Source organism: Propithecus coquereli, unplaced genomic scaffold (assembly GCF_000956105.1).
Source record: "Propithecus coquereli isolate 6110/MARCELLA unplaced genomic scaffold, Pcoq_1.0 Scaffold170, whole genome shotgun sequence".
NCBI classification, from domain to species: domain Eukaryota; kingdom Metazoa; phylum Chordata; class Mammalia; order Primates; family Indriidae; genus Propithecus; species Propithecus coquereli.
The window spans coordinates 2,762,126-2,782,074 of NW_012141636.1; the positions used below are offsets into that span (position 1 = coordinate 2,762,126).

Sequence of the window (19,949 nt, forward strand, 5' to 3'; positions counted from 1 at the left end):
CCATGGAGTTCTACTCAGCCACAAAAAACAATGGTGATCTAGCACCTCTTGTATTATCCTGGATAGAGCTGGAGCCCATTCTACTAAGTGAAGTATCCCAAGAATGGAAAAACAAGCACCACATGTACTCACTACCAAATTGGTATTAACTGACCAACACTTATGTGCACATATAATAGTAACATTCATTGGGTGTCAGGCAGGTGGGAGCGGGGAAAAGGGGATGGGTATATTGACACCTAATGGGGATGGTGCACACTGTCTGGAGTATGGACATTCTTGAAGCTCTGACTTGGGTAGGGCAAATGCAGTATATGTAACTTAAACATTTGTACCCCTATAATATGCTGAAATAAAAAAATTAAAAATTAAAAAACAAAATAAGATAGACTAATGGCCCATAAACATATGAAAAAATGCTCAATGTCTCTAATAATCAGGGAAATTCAAATCAAAACCATAATGAGATATCAACTAACTCCAGTGAGAATGGCTTTTATCAAAAAGTCCCAAAACAACAGATGCTGGCATGGATGTGGAGAAAGAGAAACACTTATACACTCTTGGTGAGATTGCAAACTAGTGCAACCCTATGGAAAGTGGTATGGAGATAACTCAAAGAACTAAAAGTACACCTACCATTTGATTCAGCAATCCCACCACAGGGTATTTACCCAAAGGAAAAAAAAAGACACTTGCGCTTGAATGTTTATAGTGGCACAATTCACAGTTGCAAAGATGTGAAAACAGTCCCAGTGCCCATAGATACATGAGTGGATTAATAAGATGTGGTATATGTATACTATGAAGTACTATTCAGCCATATAAAAATGGTGAACCAATACCTTTTGTAACAACCTGGATGGAACTGGAGACTATCCTCCTTAGTGAAGTATCACAAGAATGGAAAAACAAACACCACATGTACTCACTATTAAATTGGAACAAAATGATCAACACTAATGTGGACATATCGAATTAAAATTTAATGGAAATCAAGCAAGTGGGAAGGGGAGGAGGGAATGGTTTAATTTACACCTCAGGTGTACAGTGAACAGTATCTGGGTAATGGACACACTTCTAACTTTGACTCAAACTGCACAAAAGTAATTCATGTAAGAAAAATGTTTGTACCCCTGTAATATTCTGAAATAAATAAAAAGAAATAAAAAACCAATAGAGGGGAACCTCAAGGCCAGTGTTCCTTTAGTTTAATGAAAGTCAGTGAAGGTAACACAGATTTAAAACGTGGTCTGGTCCACTCATTTTTCATATTCTTGGGGTATAAAATACAAAGCATAGTGATTTAAGACAAGAGATGAATTAAGGTTCTAAGTCAAGAGAGAACTGTGTACTTTGTTAAGAATTTGGACAACTACTCATCTCTGATAGGGTGTTCTTGCAGGGCTTCCATGTTAAAGTGAAGCTGTTGGGCTTGTATATTATTAGGTTGATCACTCTGGCAGCTGGATGGAATACTTAATAAGGAAAAGTTAAGCTATTATATTAATGGCTTTAGTATTTCAAGGTTTTTGATGCTATTAAAATGGTTAATCCCAGGTTACTGAAACAGTTATGGAATCTCTTCACATTGTCTCTTTCCCCTGCTTTTTTCTACAAAAAGTCCATATTATGTTAAATTTTCCCTATTATTAATATTAGCTGTATTTCTGCCTCTATCTGTCACTCAATAGATTTTTCCTGGTCTATCCATCCCCTTGCTCCAATCTCTGTTCAGTAGATATGCCACCTTTACTTGGTTGGGATAACAGGAATCAGAACCAGTGTCACTGGCAGAATAGATAGGAGGAGAAGCACACCAAAGACAGGAAGATAGGGAAGCTATGGACCCTAACAGAGAATAATGCATCTACCCCCTACAAGGTAATATGCTAAGCATTTTATACTTCTCATCTCACTTAATCCTGAAAACAACTCCGTGAGATAGATCTCCTTTTATGGATGATAAAACTACAATTCAGAGGTCATCCAGTTAGTGAAAAGGGAAATCATTATTTGTACTGAACCGGTATAAGGATGGGCAGAGGAGGATGTGCCAGAAAATAGGAGAGAGCTCAAATCAGAGGGATGAAATGAGAGAGAAGTCTGGGTAAACTTGGACTTGGAACTAGTGTTAACAATGGATGGAAAATCATATTTTCTTTAAGTTCATAGATATCGCAACTTCTTGATATTTATGACTGGGCCCCTACCTATCTCTGCATCCTTTGTATCTTATTACTTATCTTGGACACCTTACATCCAAGCCACACTGACCTTTCTTTCTTCAAATGTGCAATTCTCTCTCTCTCTCTCTCTCTCTCTCTCTCTCTCTCTCACACACACACACACACACACACACACACACACACACACACACACACACACACAGAACTTTGCCTAAAATATTCTTCCACTCCATTGTGCCTTCCATTCTGCCAATTACCTTAATTATCATTTCCTTAGAAAAGCCTCATCTGATATTTATCCCCACCTACCTTGCAACTGAACCCATCAGATTCTTTAGATATCCCTGTCCTCATTTCCATAGCAGTCTATATTCACTTCCTTATCACACATCACTGTTATTTCTATAATTGGCTGTTTTCCTCATTAGACAAAAGGTTCCATGAGAACAGATTGCTCATTGTATCCCATGACCTTTAGTAGGTCAAGCACATAGTAAGCATTCAATAAATACTTGTTAGATGAATAAAATGAATGAATGGATATGCTGCTTCTACCATGAGAGGAACTATACACCTGCATGAATAAATAGCTTTGTCTATGAACATGGGACCATTGAGGAAACCATTTGCTGCCTTGGTGATTTGTTCATGTTCTCTACATAAAGCTCAGGTAAAAAATAAAAATTATTTTGGCTTCCTTGTAAACTATATTTGTAAATATTTCTATTATGAGTATTTCCAAAGGACAACATGCCACTTTTTTCTATTAAGGTCATAATAAATGATATTAACTTTGATAAAAATATTTTTAAATGTCTAGCAAAAACTCTTATTTCCTTTTAGAAATTCTGAGTGACTTTACTGTTGTAAAAGATAGTGGGTTGACATAGGCAAAGAGTGAAATTGTATTTGCAGAACAGATGTAGTATTACAAACATCAATAAAAGCTTCTTTTATGCTGCCTGGTCCACTTTCAGTCTGCTATTTAAATTTTATTATGCATATTAACCTGTTAAACATATGAAAAATTAATAGTGCCACAATGCCTTTGCTAACAAATTACAGCAGTAATTTAACATATTGTAGTTTTATTTGTAGATTACTTTTTAAAACATTTAATGTCTATATATTCTATATAGGTTAATGAACAACTGAAATAATATTAGTGTATGATTCTCACTACTACTTTTTAAGATACTTAGTTAACCTGAATAATTTTATTTGCAGAAATAATGTACTCTAGAATAATAATATATTAGAGATAGAAAAGGAAAGATCTCAGAGATGCAATAAAATACACTCATTTGACAGAGGACAGTGATGCTGACATGCTTCTGGGTGCCCAAAGTCAGAAAGTACAGATTTATTAATACTTTGACTTTTCACAGTTCCACATTTTTTCTGTCCTTATATGAAAGCCTATATGCTATTACATATGATACTTTAGAATTCCTACACAGTAAAAGAAAAATTGTACTGACTGTTTGCATTTCATGAAATTTATTTCAGAATATTCTGTCTGTCATCCATAACTATTGCCCTACTGGCCAATCATCTAACAGCATGGTTCTTCCTTAACATAATCTAACATTATTTTCCTTATATTTTAGTTGTCAAATTTTGGGGGATTATTACCTTTCAATTATTCAAAAACATTTAGGGAATTTCACTATATAAAACATGTTGCATTAGTGACTAAATTGTATTTAATCAGTGCTATTGAGATGACCTCATTTACTTTAATGATTGTACTCAAACAGAGGGATTCATCAGAGATACAAATTGTGAGTTGCTCAATAAGTTATCCTGGATACAAATCTTTCCATGTGCCAGAAATTGTGCTAGGCACTTTACACCCTTTACCACAACATCATTTAAACATAGGTAATATCATACTCTTTTTACAAATAAGAAAGCGAGGCTCAGGGATGTTAAACAACTTATCTAGGTCCTAAAACTAATAAATTTCAAAACAACAATTTAAATTCAAGTCTTGCTCCAGAATCCTTCTCTTCACACTAAAATATGTTTTTTTCTCTCTTAGTAGTGATATCTGTAACAAAAGAGTTGAAATGGTAACTGGACAGAAACATTTGAAAAAAAGGGATGACTCAATCTTCATATGAAAATGAGTTGCCTGAACATTCGACAAGACCTTGGGATCCATGTGGCAGAAACTCTGTGTTTATGGCTGCTCTGATGATTTCCTGGCCTAAATTATCTTATTCCAAATCTGAGAGGTTCTGCAAATCAGTATAACCAGACTGGAGCCCTTAAGACTTTAAGCAATCTGAGTTACATGGGGTGAGATCTAGGATGGGGTTATTTTATCATAGGGCTTAGATTATCATGAAGTGCCCTACAGTCATTTATGTCCTTTTATATGCAGAAAAAATAAAAATGCTTCTCCAGCATGTCTAATAGATCCTTTTTATTGCCATTATGCAGCAACATTTTCTCGATTTATCCGCATCTCTTCTCTCAGTCTTCTAACATTCATTCTGAAGAAAGTGGAACAAAGACATAAGGAAGAATTTACTTCTACAGTATGTGTAATAGCAGGGAATGGGAGAACTCAGTGGGCATAGAGGTCTAGGAGGATCCCCAAAGGGACAGTAAGTGCCTTTCATGCCAAGGGAGGAAGGGAAGAAGGAATTAAGATGCTATTACCAGTGGACATATTTGTGTCCCTATCACTGAAAACTTTGACCGAGGTCAACTGTGGTCCTGAGATGTACTGTAGATGAAGTGGAGTCTAGGACAGATAAGGATAGTTAGCAGTTCTGGCCTCACATAAAACTTCCATAAAGCAAGAATTGAAGAAAGTATCTCAGCCAGAGTTGCTAGAAGGTGGGCTTATTGCTGGAGGAGAAAGACATGAGGATTTGACTAAGATAGAATTAAAATTTCTAAATTGTCTGCAAGTTTCCTGTCAAAGAGTTCCAAGAAAGTGGAGCAAGGGCATCCCATGCACATGACCACTTAGAAAAAAAGAGTAAAGTATCAATAGTGGTGGATGAAATAGATAAGATTTGTAGTCAGAAGTCCTCTAGGAATCTCCTTACCTATGTTCAGCTTTTGAATCAATTTTGCATTATTTACTATAGTAACATCATAATGTGACTTTTTTGTAAGTATGTTTTTTCTTTAAAGATGTTATATATGCTACCTTGGAAATATTTATGAATTAAGAAAATTCATGAAATTTCATGAGTGTATATTCTGTTGAATCATATAACTTATATGACAAATCAAAATAACTGGAATAATGACATTTATCTCTCATTTAGCATTTAAAGCAAAATAATAATATTTTCTTACCTTTGTACCTGTGGTCATCGATATTTTGGTAAGAAAATAAAAGACATGACATATTAATTTATTAGATTATGTTTTCCAAATTGAAGGAACTTGGATTTCAGTATTGATTTAACTTGTTCAATGTAATATACTTCCAGTTTTGAGTTCTAATTAATAACTTTTGATAATTTATTTTAAAAGTACTAATTATGTTTCACAGTATCTGAAATTATTATAATTCGGGAATAAATAATGATAAAACACAAGTAGGTCAGATTTGACAGTGTTCTCTCAAGGAAAATAACACCAAGTGTAACACATCAGGAAGAGTAAAACATTTAAGAGTATATTTTCTTTCGTAGGTTACATAAGGACATACAATTTCCCACTTAGCTCTTTTAAACATTTATTTCAGTTTATTTTTATTGACTTAACTGGAAATAAATGACATGCTTGGCAATTTTTGAAAGTAAAATAAGGTATTCATCTAATTTGGAGGACTGGTCAACTAAACCAACTAGATTTTAGGTTTTAAATCCACTAACATTAACCGAAGCGGCCATGTGATACTAGGCCTTATGGGAAGATATCCATTGAGACTTTTTGGAATTTAATCTGTAAAAGTAAAATATTTAAGGTCATAACATGCAGAACTTGGTGTGTGGCTTCAAAATTAAATAATCTTTTCTTTAGTGGTAAAAGGAAATCACAGTGGAAAATGTATACTTAGTAAATCTGTACTAAGCTATTGATTTTGTCATGTCTAATGGGTATCCAATCAATGTGAGATACTAAAAGATATGGCCCAAATTAACTCATGGTATGCTTACATGCAAAATAAAAAGGGAACTAATAAATGTCTTTTAATTAGTTTTTTCTAAAAATAATAATTTCTATTCAAATAACAAGGGTTCATGAAATTTAAATATACTATGTAGAACTGATGACAGAATAAAATAAAATGCTTTTGAAATTTTTAGCTATTTTCTGTAAAATATATCCAAAAAAGGATTGCCTATTGATTTTATTCCATTCCTACTTTTATTTCTATTTCCAATAATGCAAATATTTTTACTCCCAATCAAAATAGAGAAAATCAGTTAAATATTAAATATTGTGGTTGTTTATTTTAAATCAGGGCCTCAAGACTTTTTTCCTTTAAAAAGTCACTGAAATGCAAAATATCAGAATTCTCCAATCAGAAACAATATGTCAAGCCACAGTAAAGCTGATTGGCTTCTTCAAACACATAACACATGCTTTTTAAATGAAAAACTAATTATCACACTCAGAAAGACTACCCTCATATGTTATGTTAATGTGATGCGTGAGCTATACTACTACTATAGATATTTCATTTATGAGCTATAAATAGATGCCAACGCAAATTCTGCCATAAAAAACACAGGCAAATTCTCCTTTCATTTGCACAAACACGCAATATCACTTTAAGAAGTTGAAATCACATAAAGACAGGACCCTCAGACCCTCTTAGGGAACAAAATGCCCAGCAAAGTAAATTATACTAATCATTTTGTCTCATGAACGGGCAGTATCTACTAGAACTGTTTAATTACAGGATCAGAATAATAATAGAAAAATGCTGCACACAACAACAGCCCTGTTTCCTATCCTACCTTTGTGGTGACAATGCACAGGCAATCCATCCTGGATCCCTGCACAGGACTCAGTACATGAGAATCACACCAGCAAATCAGCAAAGGTGATAAAAGCCTTTTGGTAAATAGCACACAGAGAGAAGCAGAGCCTGGATTCAGCACAGATGGCTTTTCCAAGGGGGCCCCTCATGGGAAACTCGAGCCCTCCTCCATACAGATCAAGGCAAGCAGGATTCTCCTAGGCACTGGAAAATCCCCTAGAAATCAGCTCCGGCAAAACTTCCTGGTGGCTTGCTGGGCTCCGCTGCTGCATGGTCTTTTAGTGGATTCCGTGATCGGAACAAGGCTCCTGTGAGTGCCTCGCACAGTTCTACCGAGGAGATGAATGTTACACCAAGCCCCAGAGAATCACATTTCAGCTCTCGTTCTTGTTTCTGAATTCTGATCTGCTGTTTCAGTATACCCATAAGATTTCCTTTGCCAAAGTCCCCCCTTTGCTGCCTTCGTCTTTCCTACTAGCAACTCTGAGTAAACACAACACAAAAAACTACCCGGCCCATCTAGCAAAGGGCTGTCGTTCTAGTGCCAGAACAGCGGCTTTTGGTAATAAAAAGCTGTTTATTATGAGCATGATTCCTGGGAGCCTAAATGACTCTAAAGATATGACTGCAAAGCTAAGGTGCATGTGGTGCTGCATACATCACATCTCAACTCACTGGCAATTACAAGAGCAGCTTCTTACAAATGACTAACAGCTGGATAAGGAAAATCGGGCCAGGGACATAAAGAAACTGCGGATTTGGAGGTTTTACTTAGAAAACGTTTTATTTCTCCTTTTATTTGTGTACCTATTTGTGTGGCCCATGATGTATGCAAATACACAAACAACCTGAAAATTTAAATGAATAAGCATATTATAAAATTGAGGTGGGAGGAAGTTTCAAAGTGTTTACAAAAGTTCCACATTCTGAGACAAAAAAATGAGTTCTTTCCCAAACTTTTCCCCCCCTCACTGGCTGTCTGCAGTCACTTATTAGGTGGGCAGAGCTTTGTGTTCCCTTCTGGAGCATTTTAACAGCCAAATGATTAACCCTCCCCCCTCCCCCAAATCCCTCCCTTTCTTCTAGTGAAGCTGCTACATCAACTGCCTTTGAGGTGCTTGACAAGCATCACTCTGGATAATAACATACTTTTTTTTCATCATTTTAAACACATAGAGACACTGAAACAGATAGACACAGGCGCTCAGAAAGAAGGGGGTGAGGGAGGGGGAGACAGTGAATGACATGATGGAAAGCACTGCCTTATTAGTGCTTGGAAAATGGAAAATCAATGCCTCATTTTTGCTAGGAAGAAGCACATAGTCAACTGGACCATTGACAATATCAAGAAGAACTGTCTAGGAACCCATATAATTTGATTACCTCTTCAAGATAGTGGCAGGACCATTCCCTACACCACCACCCAAAATCATTCTCCCTTTTTTTAAATAAAAAGTATATTTTCTATAATAAACAATTTTTAAAAGGATGAACATACAAGACTCTTTTACCTTTCATGAATTATTCAGGTTCTAATCTCAATATCCTACTGATTGCTAGCTAAATAGATGAATATCTCAGAAAGTGACATGTCATTATTTTACCAAAATGAGAGAGCACTGTTTCTAAAGATTTTTTTCAACATTCATAGCAAATCAGAAATGTGTTCGGAGGGAAAAAAAGGAAGCAAAAGATCCTAAAGTTCAATTTTTTGATATAAAATCTTTAACAGGAGTTTGAAAAATTATTTGTAGTTAAAAAATAATTTCCTCTGAACTGTTAGCCCACTAGTGTAACTTCAGATAATTTTCAACTTAAACAATACAAATATTAGGTTAAGTATGGAATGTCTGATTTCCTTAAGTACTAAGTTTGACAGTTGATAACTGACATTTCACTTTGACACTTCTGGGTTTTGTGTGTGTGTGTGTGTGTGTGTGTGTGTGTGTGTGTATGTGTGTGTGTGTGCGCAAAGGAATTTCCTCATTCTTTTAAACACACGTTTTGGCATGTGATTATCTTTCAATTTTTTTTCAGAGCAATTTTTGTGAAACCATGCATAAATCAAAAATTCATGTTATTTTCAAATATGCATTCCATTATGGAACCAATGCAGTGCAGATAGCTCAAAATATCAACAAAGTGTTTGGGAAGGATGTAGCTAATGAATGCACAGTATATCGATGGTTTAAGAAGTCCCATTCTGGTGATTTTAATCTTGAAAATGAGCCATGTGGGTGACCAGAGACCAACGTGGATAATGATGAGCTCAAACCTATAGTGGAAGCGAATCCATCTCAACCTGCCTGTGAATTAGCAGCAAGGTTTGATGTTACTATTCCAACAATATTGGACCATTTGAAACAAATGGGCAAGGTAAAGAAGATGGATAGATGGGTATACCATGAATTAAATGAGCATCAGAAGAGAAATCATCCAGAAGTTTGCCTTTCTTTGCTGTCACTACATAAAGGTAAACCATTTTTACACCGTATTATTATGTGTGATGAAAAATGGATTCTTCTTGACAATTGCAAGCATTCTGCACAATGGTTGGATAAAGACAAAATGCTGAAACACAGGCCAAACCTGAATATTCATCAAAAAAAACAGTGGTGTCTGTTTGGTGGCCCAGCGGTGGTATTATCCACTATAGCTTCATGAAACCTGGTCAATCGATTACAGTGGATGTCTACTGCAACCAATTGGATGAAATGCTGAGGATGCTTGCAATTAAGCAACCAAGATTGGTCAATAGAGACTGGCCAATTGTCTTACAAGACCACATGTTGCAAAAAACAACAAACACTGCTTAAACTGCTGAAGCTGGACTTGGAAACTCTCTGCTATCCACCACATTCACCAGACCTCGCACCAACTGACTACCACTTATTCCAGGCTTTGGGCCAATTCTTACAAGGAAAAATATTCAATTCTCAACAAGCTGTGGAAAACACTTTTCACGATTTCATCACCACTCACTCTCGAGGGCTTCTTGGCTGCTGTCATAAGCAAGCTATCATTAAGATGGCAAAACTGTGTCAATAGTTTAGGCACATACTTTGATTAATTGTACTGCTTATTTGAGATATAATAAACTTTTGATTCAAAATTGGACATTTCATATTTCATGACCTAATAAAACCCATGCTCTGGTCCATTCAATTAGGTAACTGTCTTATGGTTCAATAATGTAAAAGGGTTAAAGAAGCATCACTTTGCCTATTCGCTTTCTTGTTTATTACATCATCACAATTATTAATTTAACTCAATACTTCCTAATCTTATCTCAGAATATGAAAAACATCATATCCTTGAGCATTCCCAGGTACCAGTGATACAACCAAAATATTTAATATGTAATTGGACACTGATTGCCATATTCATGTTCAAAATAATTAGGCTTCATGTCCTCATAGCACTTTAAAGTTGACAAAGCACTTGTAACATTCTCATAGGCTTGGGAAGTTTAAATTACTTCCCAAGAACCTAGAAACTTTCGATGCCAACATTAAAGACCATGTCTCTTATTTGCAAGTCCAGGCCTTTTTTAGTTATGATCAGAATAGAGACAGTCAGGGGTTAGAGAGAAAGAGGAAGTAAATTGGATAGTAGAATAAGAGGGATATTTTTACAAGTTATCCTTGGAAGAAAGCTACCTTTGAAACTTCACTCCATCTTTGTAGAGAGGAAAAAAACTAAGCCAGGGGAAAATTTGCAGAGGGAGCCTGCTTAGTCTTCTGACCCTTGCTGATCATAGACAAAAGCGCTTTGTAAACTATAAAGATCCGCTGAAATGAAATGCAGCTCATGAGCATAACTCCTGTCATGCTGTAGGCACCCCCTAAGTCATTCATCTAATACATTTGTTTGTTGAGGGCTCACTATACGATTATTTGATTAATGTCTGTCTCACCAACTAAAGTGAGCCCCTTAATGATAGTTTTGAATCTATATTCCCATTGTCTACTCTAGTATCTCATTCATTCAACAAACATACTTGAGAATCTACTTATGTGGAGATAACAAAGGTGAGCAAAAGTTAGCCCAAAAGCAAACCAAAAACTACAGTACTGTTAGGTAAGCACTTGGGTGGTTTAGAATCACAAAGTAGAGGTATTTAACCTACAATGGAGTAGTCAGGGAAGGCTTTCTAAAAAGGAGCCTTGAGTTGAGTTGAGAAAGACCCATAAGATATAACTAGAAGTTGAAAGAAAAAAGAATTCCATGCATTTTTATTATTTGAAAAAGGAATGAATCAATAATATCTTACATCTTTATATAATCAGCTTAATAAACACATCCAATGGGTTTCCATTAAATAATAGTATTTTAGAGCAGGCATTTCACAAACTGAACATGCAATCTCTGCTTGGGAATAAAGAAGAGCATTGTTCATATAATGTTAAGTGAGTGCAAATATACTGTAAATGCATGTGCAATATGCATGTTCTATACTCATTTATTCATATGCACAAGTGATTAATTAGATAATGTATATATGTTTAAATATAAGTAAATACATAACATTTTAAAGGGTAGTCCCACTTAGGATTTCTACTTTATGTATACCTTACCTTCTATTGATTTTCCCCAGATATAAAGATGATAGAAGATAATCCACTTCTTTGCCTCAAGGGAAACATTATTTTATTTTAAAAATTAACAAGGCATCAGCATGAGGCATTATTTTTTACACACAGAATTCAACTGGGCCTGTGATTTTATAAGAAATGTTTGGCAAGATATAAAGCCACAGACTGCAAATTTTTTTGCTTGATATTTCTTAAGGTTAATGATATCAAGCAAGAAATATATTGATTCTTAGTAAAATCTACCATTGAAGGTTTGATTTCAGAGAATTACCATTGTAAATACTTGCATTAAGCCTGTACCTTAATCATTTAAATTCATTACTTTTGTTTGTTTCGAACAGGGAAAAGAAAATCCCTAGAAGTGAAACATATCTTGTGTCTATTCTAGAATCTAAGCACCTTGAAGGCAGATTTAATGTATATCTCTGGCACCTAGAGTCATATGTGGCACTTAAGTGGTACAAATAAATATTAGTGGAATGAAAGAATGATCACAGTTTGTTATGCCATTTATTTTTCTTGCTAGATTTTTTAAAAACCCTATTTAAGCCTATTACCCCTTGTCCATATGAGAACCATATACACATAGAGTAACTATAATATATATATAAATATTTATACATATATATAAGAAAAAATATATTGGTGGTGCATGTAGCTGAAGGTATTTGCAAATAAAAATATTTTCATTGGCAAATTCAATCTGATTCAAGAGCGTATGGTTTGGAACAGTATTATCTATAATGGAGAAGGGCAGTTTCCAGCCGAAGTGCTGCAACTACAGGATGCTGCTGAAACTAGGTCCTTGCCCTTGAGATAGAAAAATAGTAATACATATAAGCATTTTTATTAATAATAAGTGGCTATTATCTGAAGTACTGTGGCAAATATGCTGTCATAATACCTCTTAGGAAGGAATTATAATCCTCATTTTATAGATAAAGAAACTGAAACTGCCTGAGGTTGTATGCCTTGCCCTACGTGACCCAGAACCTAGGTGATTCCAACTCAGAGAGCAAAGTCTATGTTCCTTCTATCTCATCATACCTCAAATTCTGAAGCAGTTTCTGTACCCCTGGGTCCAACCTGAGAGTGAAGCACAAACAAATCCAAAGGCCTTCTCTAGCCAAAGGTACCCTGGACTCCATACAGACTAATTAACAATCAATCTGGGATTCTCCAAAAAGATAGGTGCCTCTCCAGGATCCTATACTGAGGCGTTTCATAACTTATAAGAGTCTTACGAGCAATCCCAGAGGAATCAACCCCACATTAGAAAAATTAACTCCACAGGAAATAACAGAAGAAATCTACCCACCTAGACTCCCATTCCCATCTATCTGTTCCTGACATACCCAGAACAGCAGGCGCACAAATGACATCTGCAAAGCTTGTTAGCTTAGTAAAATAGACTTCAGGCAGGTCATGGCAAAATGCCTGCCCTCATTTACAAACTCTCCAGAGGCAAGTAAGAAATTATAATCAACTGGAAAAGGACTGACTTTTCCAGAGAGTTCCTATGATGAAAAAATATCAGGATAATATTGAATCCTGAAAATAATTCATGAAAAGCAGGACCCTACATATTCTTTGCAAATTAAATGCATATATTTGTAAAATATATATAAAAATTAAATTAAAACAAAATTTTGAATGAAGCAACAATTTCTACAGAAATGAAGAAATTTTTGCTTTTAACCTATTTTTTTTACCATGGTTTTCAATCATATAGAACTGAATTTTATGTCAGTTTTGCTTATATAAGTGAGTTGGAACACAGTTAAATGATAACCATGTATCTCTCCCAGTTTTTATTATCTTCAAAATCTAAACAACCTTTGAAATTGAGATAATTATAAGTGGTAAGCTAAAAATTGTAAAAAATATTCAGTAAGCATTCTGTTTCCCTAACAAATCAAATTTCCTATAAACTTTGCTGAAGATTAAGTAGATTCGTTATAAAGCTCAGTTTTCCCTACTATTATACAATGCTGTGAGTTGAATAGATTCCAGAAATCCAAATAGTTGTGTGCAAGCCACAAATCTAAAAAGCTATATGGTCTGAAATAAAATTTTGCTTTCAAGTTAATATAAATAACCTCAGTAGTATTGCTAAATGTCCTTCCCACACTCTACTTTCCTACATTCCAATCACATTGGCCTGTTATCTGTTCCTCAAATATTTTTATTCTGATTCTTCCTCAGGGCCTTGCATTTGTTGTTTCTCCTGCCAGAAACTCTCTTTTCCTGGATCTTCACATGTCTAGCTCCTTCTCATAATTCGTGTCTCTGCTCAGATGCTAACACCTCAGTAAGACCTTCTCAAACTGATTTCCTCTGATTAAATTAGATTCCCTTCCATCATTCTCCATTACGTGATCCTAGTTTATTTCCTTCATAGCAATTATCACAATCTGAATTATCTATCTTCTTTATTCATTTCCTACTAGTTCCCCGTATGAAGTTTCTTTGTAAGAGCAGGAACCTTGTCTGTTTCGTCTATGGTTACATTACCAGTGTTTAGAACTTAACAGATGCTAAGTAGGGACTTTTCTGAAAGAATGAGTAAGACATAACACAGGGAAACTTTTTTTTTTTTTTTAAGGCTAAAATCAGTAGTCCAACATGAAATTTTCAATGTATGTTTTTTATATAGCTTTGTTTCTAAAGGTGTGATTTATACTAATAATAGTATTCACAAATATATAAAATAAAAAATAATTTTCAGATTCAACATTATCCTTTATTTTAAGATAAATTTCACTGTGCATAAGATATACAACATGATGTTATCAGGTACATACATATAGTTAAAAGGTCACTATAGTGAAGCAAATTAACACATTCATCACCTCACATAGTTATCTATATTTTCTGCTTTTGTGGCAAGAGCAGCTAAAATCTACTCATTTAACATGAATACCATATATGGTACAATTTTATTATAGTCCTCGTGTTGTACATTAGATCTCTAGATTTGTTAATCCTAATATCTGCTACTTTGTATCCTCTGACCTACCTCTCCCCATTTCTTCCCCCTCATCCCTAGTAACCCCTATTTTGTTCTCTATTTCCACATAATTTAATTTTTTAAGATTCTACATATAAGTGAGATCGTGTAATATTTTTATTTCTGCATCTGGCTTATTTCATTTATCATAATGTCCTCCAGGCTCATCTACCTTGTGGCAAATGGCAAGATCTTGTTCTCTTTAGGACTGAATAATAGTTTATACATTTGTCCATTGATGGACACTTAGGTTGTTTCCATGTCTTAGAAATTGTGAATAATGCTGCAATGAATACAGAGAGCAAGTAATCTTTACACAGTGGTGATTTCATTTCCTTTGGTTATATGCCTAGAAGAGGGATTGCTGGGTAATATAGTAGTTCTATTTTTAATTTCTTGATAAATCTCCATACTGTTTTCTATAATGGCTATACTAATCTACATTCCCACCAACAGTGTACAAGAATTCCCTTTTCTCCACATCCTCTGCAATATTTGTTATCTTTTGACTTTCTGAAAAAATAATCCTATGGGGTGTGAGGTGGTATATCACAGCAGTTTTCATTTACATTTCCCTGATGATTAATAATGTTGAGCATCTTTTCATATACCTGTTGGCTATTTATTTTGTCTTCTTTGGATAAATGTCTATTCAAGCCTTTTGCCCATTTTTAATTGGGTTATTTGTTTTTCCACTATTGAATTATATGAGTTCTTTATAAACTTTGGATATTAACCCCTTACCGAATATATGGTTTGCAAATAAATATTAACTTTTTATTAAACAAGCTGTGATTAGAAACTTACATATATATAATAGCATTAAGTGTTCATAACCAATTAAGTATAATTTTACAGGTGAAGAAACTGAAACTCAGAAGAACCGAATTATCTAAATTTATATGTAATAACTACTGAGTTCGTAAACCAGCGTGATATACACTCTCTTGACTGAGTGAATAAACCAAGATAAATCCTGATCATCTAACCCCAAGTCCCATTCCATCTTTGTTATAATGGTGATCTGCTGCACTTTTTGTTTGTTTCTTTCTTTTTTGCTCTTAAGAAACTCATAGTCTATGCTGCACTTTTAAGATCATTGAACTCATTGATCCAGGTAGTAAATACCATAAACTTCAGCGTTTGGTTCTAAGTGCTGTATTATCTGAACAGAATATACTTTCAAACAAATGTAAAAACCATGATCCTAAATACAGATCTATTAATGAACAGGATATCATTTATTTAGTGTTTGTGTTGCTTTAGAGACAGCTAGTAAACAAATACATTGATATTTCCATTGATTAGTTTAAAATAGCTTTATAAATGTGTCAGACTTGGTAACACAAATCTGTGATCTTCAGTGCTAATAAACAGTCCAGTCATTGCTCTTTAATAGGCAGAACATTGACCCTGAGGCACTACAAGACACTCACAGATAAAGCACAATATCTTCATCAACCTGGAAATGAGGAGTTATTACATTCTATGTTTTAAATTATCCGCAGTAAATCAAATCAGTCAGAGTTAACCACAGTATTCCACTAAAAAGATTATTCCCCCATTAATTTCAGGTACTTAGAAGTTTGCTACCATACTTCCCTGATAGTAGAAAATGGGCCAGGTGTGGTAGCTCAAGCTATAATCCTAGCACTCTGGGAGGCCAAGGTAGGAGGATCACTTGAGCTCAGGAGTTGGAGACGTGCCTGAGCAAGAGTGAGACCCCGTCTCTACAAAAAAATAGAAAAATTAGCCAAGCATGGTGGTGTACATGCCTATAGTTCCGGCTACTTGGGAGGCTGAGGCAGGAGGATCACCGGATCACTAGGAGTTTGAGGTTGTAGTGAGCTAGGATGATGCCACTGTACTCTAGCTGGGGCAACAGAGCAAGACTCTATCTCCAAAAAAAAAAAAAAAAAAACAGAAAAGAAAGATATCCAATGCTAAAGCAGTTTGAGTATCATGGGGTTTAATTAAAAAAAAAAAACTATAATATTCATATTCAAACTTGCCCAGATGAAATGAGCTACCTTGTGAAGTGGTAAATATCCCATAATAGAGGCTTTCCAGCAGATGATAGATTCCACATTGGCAGGGCAACAGTAGAGGAAATTTAAAATGAAGGAGAGTCATTGCTCTGCATTACCATTAAAATTACCTTTAATCCTCTGATTCTATAATATTTTCAAACTTGGTTCTCCAGAAAGATTAGCTCAGAACATCACTTATTTTTTTTTTTTATTATTGTAGTAAGAACCACATAACATTCAACTTACAGTCTTAACCATTTTAAAGTACAGAGTTTGGTAGTATTAAATGTATTTACATTGTTGTACAACAGATATATAGATCAATTTTTCATCTTGAAAAACTGAAACTCTATAAGCAATAAACACTAATTTCCCCCACCACATCTCCCCATACCTAAGTAACTATCTTGTTATTTCCTGGTTCTATGAATTTGACTACTGTAGATACTTCATATGAGTGGAATCACACAGTATTTGTACTTTTGAGACTGGATTATTCTGCTTAGCATAGTATGTTCAATGTTCATTCATGCTGTAGTATGTAACAGGATTTCCTTTTTTTCTAAGGCTACACAATATATCATTTTTTGTATCCATTCATCTACTGAAGGGCATTTGGGTTGCTTCCACCTCTTGGCTATTGTGAATAATGCTGCAATGAACATGGGTATGCAAAGACCTCATCAAGATCCTTCTTTGAATTATTTTGAATGTATACACCAAAGTGGAAGTACCAGATGATATGGTAATTCTATTTTTAATTTTTTTAGGAATTTCTATACTGTTTTCCATAATAGCTATGCCATTTTACATTCCCACCAACAGTGTACAAGGGTTTCAATTTCTCTATATCCTTTCTAACACTTATCATTTTCTGATCTTTTGATATGTGGCATGAAAATGGGTGTGCAGTGATATCTCACTATGGTTTTGATTGACATTTCTCTCATGATTTGTGATAGTAAGTATCTTTATGTAGGTGTGTTGACCACTTGTATATCTTTTTTTGAGAATTGTCTAGTCAAGTCTTTTACTCATTTTTAATTGGATTACTTGTTTTTTTGTTGTTGAGTTGAAGAAGTTCTTTATATATTCTGGATATTAACCACTTATCAGATACGTGATTTGCAAATATTTTCTCTGATTCCATTGGTGTCTTCTCACTCTTGATTGTTTTCCTTGATATGCAGAAGTCTTTAGGTCCCATTTATCTATTTTTGCTTTGTGACCTATGCTTTCAGTATCATACACAATAAATCATTGCCAAATTCAAGTCCTGATATTTTTCCTCCATGTTTTCTTCTGTGAGTTTTATAGTTTTAGGTCTTAATTATGTCTTTAATTCATTTTGAGTTAATTTTTTTATATAGTATAAAATAAAGGTCCAACTTCATTCATTTGCATGTGGATATCCAGTTTTCTCACCACCATATGTTGAAGAGACTGTCCTTTTCCCATTGGGAATCTTGGGAACAGCTATAAATGAAGGTTATATTTCTGGGCTCTATCTTCTGTTCTATTGATCAATATATCTGTCTTTCTGCCAGTACCACACCATCTTGATTATTTTTGCTTTATAGTATGTTTTGAAATCAGGAAGTATGTGGCCTCCAACTTTGTTCTTCTTTTTCAGGATTAATTTGGCTATTTGGTGTCTCAGTACTATCACTTTTAAAATAAGGACCATGAACACCATCTAACGTACTTATATAAAGGCAAGGAAATCCTTTTTCTGCTCTCACTTCCTAAAACAAACACAAAAACCTTCTTTCCCATGAATGAGTGGCATTAAGGAAAAGATGTTTCCTAGTAAATATCAGAAAGGACAGTAAATAGAGAAATAGAGCTGAGTTGCAAAATTATTCTTAATCAGAAGGTACAACTATTTAACAGGTTGTGTAAACATATATTATAGCCTGAAAAAAAATCAAGGGAAATGTTGGAATTTTCTAAAGTAAATGATTTTTCTATGCTATCAAAGTGTTATAAATGTATTCTAACTTAAAAGGACCCACAAATTAATCAAAACCTTTCACTTTAGATTAGAAAACTGAGGTACAGATAAGCTAAGTGACTTGTCCAAGAACACTCAGATATTGAGTATACAAAGACAGTGACCCAAGTTCTCTGGCTTCCAATTATGATTTACTCCTATATCATGCTTCCTTTCCAGTCTGATATGTTTCCTACGGTCAAGTTTCTCTCCATCTGGTTACCCCTCTGCTCTTGCTAAAAGAGACTTAACTTTATGCCCATCCATTATGGTAGTTGCATGGTATCCACTCAGTCTCTATCAACCAGTTCTAAATCATAATATTGACTACAATTTGTTTTGTGCTGAAGAAATTAAAGTTACAATACCAAACAACTAAAACCTTGCCTAAAATAAAATATTTTAAGTTCATTTAATGCTGTGGTCGTGTCTCCAAATGTATGCAATATCATGAGAATTTAGCTATCATCCTTTCACATATAACTATTTCAATTGATCCTTATTGTATTCCTACAGGATGGACACAATAGGTATTATTTCATTTTACAAATAAAAGTGGAAGTCATTTATTCTGCCTGAGGTCACATGACTAATTATTGATAGAGCCAAGATACTAACCCTGGTCTCTGATTTTGGATCTTTTGCTCTTTCCCTTCTATCACACTGTTCTACTTCTGAAATCACAATTAGTTCGCAACCAATGTGTCTATCTACTCTCAAAATATTATCGTTTAGCTGTCCCTCTCTTACCTCAAATTTAAGATGTCATAATGGAATTTAGTCTATTTACCCATTAGTCATCTTTCCTCCCAAATACCCGCATTTTTTGTGCTGATACCATCCAACTCTCAATTTACTTAGTCACCAAATCCTGTCAATTATTTCTTTAAGTTCCCTCCTTTCTCCACGAGCTGATTAAAAATCCTCATTGTTTCTTACTAGGACTCTGGAATATCAAATCTCCAAACTTCACCTTTTGCATATTAGGTTTTTTTAAACACAGAACATGCCCCTAAAACATACTCCCAATTACTTAAAATTGTTCAAAGGAAATAAGAATAAAATAAAAATAAAGAAAGAAACCACATTAAATGTAAAATGTTTCTTCATCAATAAAGGTCTAAATTTCTCAATGATGTCTTTGTTTTTATTTTCCAAATTTTAATAAAAAG

General features: G+C 34.5%; 1 protein-coding gene across 1 annotated transcript in view; it reads right to left on the reverse strand.

Annotated features, from left to right (window-relative positions):
• DLG2 (discs, large homolog 2 (Drosophila)) overlaps window positions 1–19,949 on the reverse strand; it is a 1,994,579-nt gene that overhangs the window by 1,589,606 nt on the left and 385,024 nt on the right. The window lies entirely within an intron of this gene.